We start from the raw sequence: 6,000 nt of genomic DNA, 5'->3' as shown, positions 1-6,000 counted from the left end.
AAAGCAATCAGAAAATAGTTTCCCTTCCCCCTCTCCTTAATATTCTCGACAGGTTTTGTTCTGAATCTCTTGAACAAGCAGATCCTTTGGAACTCCTAGCACCTTTTACCTCCCCTCACCTTTTCCTTCGCCTCAGCTGTGGAAGAACAGAGAAAAAGTTGGTCGAAGAAGCACCCAAAAATGATAGGAACTCTGAACAAAACTTCCCTGTGGAAATTTGGGTCCTGCAAGGCACAGGATGGATTTCTGGGCCTAACGCTCCCCCGGCCCCGGGATGCAGGGCAGGAAGGTGATGCTCGCAGGGTCGGGGCCGCCTCCAGCCCCGTTTTACCCCCCCGCCAGGTAGCGGGGGCCGCTGCCCCCCGCCCTCCCTCCGCCGCGGCGCAGCGCAGCCCCCTCCCGCCGTGCGGCCGCCCCGGCCCCGGCCCCGGCCCCAGCCCTTACATGGACAAATCTGCCTGCAGGGAAAGACAGGAATTTGGGCCCTTGACGTCAGCCGCGGGCAGAGCGCGGCAACCCGGCGGAGCGGGAGGCAGCGCCCGCCGCTTTCACTGTTTGTTTCGGGGCCGCGCCGCCGAGCTCGGGACCGCCGGGCCCCCCTGCCCTACACCCGGGGGAGGTAAGGGCCGGGGGGCGTCAGGAGGAACGCGGGAGTGGGGGGATGCGAAGAGCCGGAGGAGCGGAGGGAGGGATGCAGCGGGGCGGGGCGCGGGAGGGGCTGCCCGGGGGCAGCGGCGGGCGCGGGGTGGGGGTAGCCGGGAGGGAGCGCGGGAGGGGCCGCCCGGGGACGCGGCGGGGCAGCGGCGCGGGGCGCGGAAGGGCCGGCGGGCGGAAGGAAGGAAGGGGCCGGCGGCGGGGCCGGGGCGGACGGCGCAGGGCGGTCCCGGGGGCGGTGCCGGTGCCGCCCCCGGCCCGCCCCCGCCGCCTCCTCCCGCCGCCGCCGCCGCGCTCGCCTCCGCTGCCTCCTCCCCGAGGTATTGTTGCAGATAATAACTTGCCCCCTTCCTCCCCCTTCCCACCCCCTCCGCCCGCCGAGGCAGCTGTGCCACAGCTGGAGCCCCCGGCTGGGGCGGGGAGCGGTGCTCGGCTGCCTGGGGGGGCCGTCCTGGCTCCTCCCTCCGCCCGCGGCGCCGCGGCCGGCGGAGGGGGCCGGCTCGGTACGGGGCGAGCTCGGCCGCGGGGCGGGGGCAGCGCCGGGCGTGGGACACGGGGAGCTTCCCGGTGCTCGGGCGGCCCCTCCGTACGGCTCCCCCCGGTGCCGGCGGGCGGGCCGGGGTCCCCCCGGGCGGACGGGCTCGGTGCCGCCGGCCGCAGGTGCACCTGGCCCGGGCGGGGGCCGCCACCCCGCCCCGAGGCCCCGCCGGCCCGCGGCCCAGGCTCGTAGTAAGTAACAAGTTGAGTAAAGCCCCGGCGGTTTTTATACGCCGGGGGAGGCCCAGCCTTCCCCACCAGGTGAGCACGGAAAAGTTTCCCACACCCTGACGTCACGCAGGGTTTGTTTTTTTTTTTTATATTATAGTTTTTGGTTTTTTTCTTCCCCTCTTTTTTGCTCTCCCATTCTGAACAGGCTAACCTTGCCACTGACGTTGTTCAGGAGCGCTCCCCCGCGCCCCGGGGCTGCACTTGGGAAGCAGGCAGCGCTCCCGAGGAGACATTGATGGAGAAACTCCTGCCGTAATTGCTCTGGCTACTGTACTTCGAGGTGCAGCTTGGCCCTGCTGGTGAAACAAACGAGAGTTGGAGCCTCCCGCTTTGTTTTGTTCATTTTTTTGTTTGTTTCTTGTTTTACACCTGTAGGAGTTGGCTTTTTGGCCCAGTTGTGTTGTTGTTTGGTTAGTTTCCTGTTTGGGTTTTTTTTTCTGTTTTGTTAGGCAACTGATACACGAAAATTTTAGGAGCTTGCTCATATGTTTTCCTGCACATCCACAAGACCTTGGTTCCTCTGCACAAAGTAGTTTTAACCCAATGCAAAATGCACTATCTCACATGGAAGTGTCAAGTCTGTGGAAATACTCTAGAGTTGAGGATTTCTTTGCTTCCATATACTCATTTGCCTACAGAGCTTGTGCTCATTTGTTCCAGGAGTGATTTCTGGGGCAAGATCTGAGAGAGTGGGAAATCCCTGGAGCCGGGTGATACAGCAGGTGCTGGCTCACCAAATAATTGCAGATATGGGGTATTAGGAAGGTATGGGAACATGCAGAGCTGGGAAACAGGACACAGCCTTTCATCTCTATTAATAATGTGGCTGTGTTCATGCTGAAAAATGTTGGCCCCTGTCCTGTGTGTAGCCCAGCCCACTGTGCACCAGCACAGTTTGGGGATGTGAGGGACTTTCTAATTATCCCCACCCTTGCTGCACCAAGACTGGCCCAGAAAAGGCTAAATAATACTCTGGGATTTCCCTTGGGAAGTACGTACATCTGTGGATAAAGATTTACTGTTGAAAACTTCTCTCTGTTGGCCTTCTCTGTCTCCCCCTGCCTACTCCATGGTCTTTTTTCCTATTGCTCCTGAATTTATTAGGTCTGTTATTCCCCTATTCAGTTGTTTAGCCTTTGTTGGAGGGTTTTTACCTGTGGGATGGGCTGCAGGTGATGGTGTGTGTGGTGGCCATTGAGCCACTTGTCACTAAGGCCCTAGCTCTGTGTCTAGTCCTGCCTGTAACTTTGTTATAATGCTGATGCTGCTAATGGGTCCTTCAGGCCTGTTGCCCATTGTTTCACAGGTGGTTTTCCTTTAATTGTTTTATTCAGGTTTTCTTTTTCCACCTGAGTCAGCTTGTGTAGGTTGTTAAGAAAAACGGCCACATCAGGAACACTGGGTCTGGGATAGTGGCAGCACTCAGTTGCCATCAGTGCTAGGGGCTTTCCTGCCATCAGATGTCTTCTGATCCTTGTAGGCTCCTTTCCCTGCCCCACAGTTAGAGGGCCTGTTTGGAGCACATGCGTTGCTGAAGGTCACCATAGTCTTTTTGGGCATCTCTTGGCTGTAGAGTAATGCCTTGTAGTGGGCAAGAGAGTCGCTGCCCAGAAGTCAGTCCCACCATGTGTATTTTGTGGCCATGGGCATGTTGGCTGTGTGTGTTCCGTGTTGCCAACAGTCGTGCACACAATCGTGTGCAGCACTTGTGTGCTACCTGGGTAAACTCCTGGGTGGAAATGGAGGATGTGTCCAGGAAAATGAAGCTAAAACTGTGTCTTGTTGAAGCATCTGTAGGTACAGCCCCAAGCTGCTATGCATTGCAGCTGTACAGTCCCTATGGTGCCCGAGTTGGTGAGAGGTATTGCTTTTCTCCTGGTGCGGATGTCTGTCTTGCAAGCCCTGCTCACCTGGCGTGGTTGGTACTGGCTGGGCAGAGATGCTGATACAGAGCTGGGTGAGAAGCTCTGATTCCTGTTGCACAGAGGTGAGTTTTTCACCTTTGGAGCATGTTTGGAGATCAGCCTGGATATCAGGGCAGGATGCTGGTAAGCATGCCCATATTGGTGCAGGTTCCCAGTCTGTGAGTCCTGTCCCTAGTTCCTGTTTGGTGGAGCAGTCACCCAGCTTTAGGGCATAAAAGTATTGAATGATGATGTCTCTCATGTGCTGTCTTGATACCAGGATGAACTGGCCAAAACCTGGCTTTAGACTGGCAGGCCAGAAGTAATTTTCAGATCCCCTATCCTGGCAATCATGGTTAGTTTACCTGCCTTGTCTCATGGAAATTTGCAGAGCACATTTGATTTCAAAGTTGCATTGCTCTGAGTAACACCTGTGCAGTGTTAGTGAGGCAATGGGCAGAATGAGGAACTGATGCAGTGTAATTCAAGCTTTCGAATAATGTTAGATTCAGGTGCGTATCCCTTGCCAAAGCACTTGTTTCTCTAGGATATTCAGGGGCGAAGCTCCAGAACTGGACTAGTGAGTTTTTTGAGGCACGGGGTACTGTTGGCTGCTATATCAGTGGAGCTGGAGTGCTTTTACATGTATAATATGATATGATCATCAGTATGTATTTTTAATTATAACTCACAGTAAGAATTACAGTGCAGGGGTTCATGGTCAGAGTGTAGACACTGCTCAGTTTTGAAGCCTGGCTATTGCCTTGTTAAAATCACTGCTTGTGTTCTACCTGTATAATGTGTGACTGTATAACTTTAGTAGTGCCCTTGAGATCAGTGAAACTTTGTGTATGCAGTTTTGGAGAGGGATAATAAGAAGGGTGGGGAGCTGGAAAACCTGAGGGAGTTTGACCGGCAGTATGGGCTTGCTCCTGTTAAGAGGACACATGTCAAAAAGGTGTCACAGAAACAGTGCTGTGGAAAAGGGGTGTCAGTTTCTTTGTACAGATACAAACCAAGTGAAAGTGGCTAAATTAAATACTTTTCAGTGTAACTAAATGGTGGCATTTATTATGCAGGATGTTGCTGAGAACAAGAATTTAGCCAAGTGTGGATAGGAGATTGGATGGTTGTATGAATGTCAGGTACATTCAGAGTTATACCAGCTAATGGTGGTGCCCATTGTATCATAAACATCTATTTGGAAAGAAGAGACTGTTTCATATAGGTTTCCATGAAGCATCTCTTGCTGACTGTAGCTAGAGAAAAGCAGTAGCTTGGGTGGATGACAAATTGTTCCAAGAAGACAGTTTCCGTGCGTCTGTGGAAACATATACCCTCAGGGTGCCCACAGTGGTTTCTCTATTCCTTTGCCCATCATGGTTGTGTGAACAATACATCCTCAGTGGCATTTTGTTGCTTGTCAAGTCTCTGAAAGCCTGATCCTCACAGCTCTGCCTTCTTCCTAATAAAATAACTTTTCTGGCTCTGATATGACTCTGAGCAGCACTTGTACCCTCTGCTCCGGCTGGCACCAGACCATGCTGGATTTCACCTTTGACTGGTTGTCCAGGCTCTGGTGTGATCTGTAGCAGCTCTGGTGATCCATTCAGGTGGAGGGAAGTCCCTGTGCGTGCATGGAGAGGTTTTAAGGATGGCTTCAGGATGATGAAGAAATATATACTGGCCAAGAGTAGAACTCGATGATTCTTGTGGGTCGCTTCCAACTCAGGATATTCTGTGATTTTTTTTAGGTATCTCTGTGCTTTTTAGGTACATTGTTTCTTTATTGATGAGGAGGAGCCTTCAGGGAAGCAATATGAATACCAAGTCCATGTGACCCACCAAAAACCTGAGATTCAGTGTCTGTGTTTGCTCTGTGCACATCAGAGTGAGACAGTGATGCTCCTGTCTGCTTTCGGTCCTCTGCCTTTTCACCCTGCTGGCTTCATCATCTCCCTTTGCTCTCGCTCTCGTAGCAGGGTAATTCTGCTAAAAGCTAGAGAGCTTACTGGAACTGCAGCCAGAACAAAGCAGGCAGGAACAAAGGAGATGGAAACCGTAACTTACCAAAGGATGTGGGTTCTCTGATGGACAGATTCACAAGGAACAATACCTTTAAAGAGTGTGGGTTATATGTAGGAAAATATAGAACTCGAAATAACTTTATAAACAAGGGTTCCAGAGGAAGGATTGGAGGGAAGGTCTTGTGATTGGCTTCCACGTGTGCATTGGGATGCTGGAGGAGAGCATCAGTAAAGTTTGAAGAGCTCTGTGTTTTCCTCTTTTTGATTTAGGGAGCTCTTTGTTTTGTAAAATAGAAACAAACAGAGAAAAGAAAACAACAAATCAAACCGAAAACCACAGACCAGAAAAAATCCCCACAAAATGTAAAAGCTTTTGAGAGCTTGTGCCTGCCTAAGAAGTGGAGTTTAGCAGGGTGTAGGCTTGGCTCTTTTCATTCATTCTGCTTCTGGGCATGGTTAGCCAGGTAGGGCTGGTGATGTTTCCAGTCCAAATGTGAAAAAAACCAAAACCCACTGCCCACACTTAATCATTGTAATTAAGGTTATATTGGTAGAGACAACTCAGTGGAGATTCTGATTTAATCTCCAAAAGCTGGTTTCGATCAGGTTCTGAGCAACTGCAAGAGCTGGCATGAAAATGATAATTT

The 6,000-nt window shown here is 52.2% G+C and overlaps 1 protein-coding gene across 3 annotated transcripts in view; it reads left to right on the top strand.

Moving 5' to 3' along the window:
• Positions 1-486: 486 nt before the first annotated feature.
• Positions 487-6,000, top strand: part of LPP (LIM domain containing preferred translocation partner in lipoma) — a 333,675-nt gene continuing 328,161 nt past the window's right edge. For 2 of the 3 annotated variants that reach the window (XM_050308804.1, XM_050308807.1), the window contains exon 1: positions 487-619. The gene's annotated coding sequence lies outside the window, so the exon portion shown is untranslated. The remainder of the gene's footprint in view (positions 620-6,000) is intronic. The other variant, XM_050308803.1, reaches the window with a different exon arrangement.

This window comes from Myiozetetes cayanensis, unplaced genomic scaffold, assembly GCF_022539395.1.
Source record: "Myiozetetes cayanensis isolate MyiCay16 unplaced genomic scaffold, myiCay2020 scf13, whole genome shotgun sequence".
In the NCBI taxonomy this organism is placed as follows: domain Eukaryota; kingdom Metazoa; phylum Chordata; class Aves; order Passeriformes; family Tyrannidae; genus Myiozetetes; species Myiozetetes cayanensis.
The sequence above is the reverse complement of the archived record's forward strand: the minus strand, read 5'-3'. Positions and strand labels throughout refer to the sequence as shown.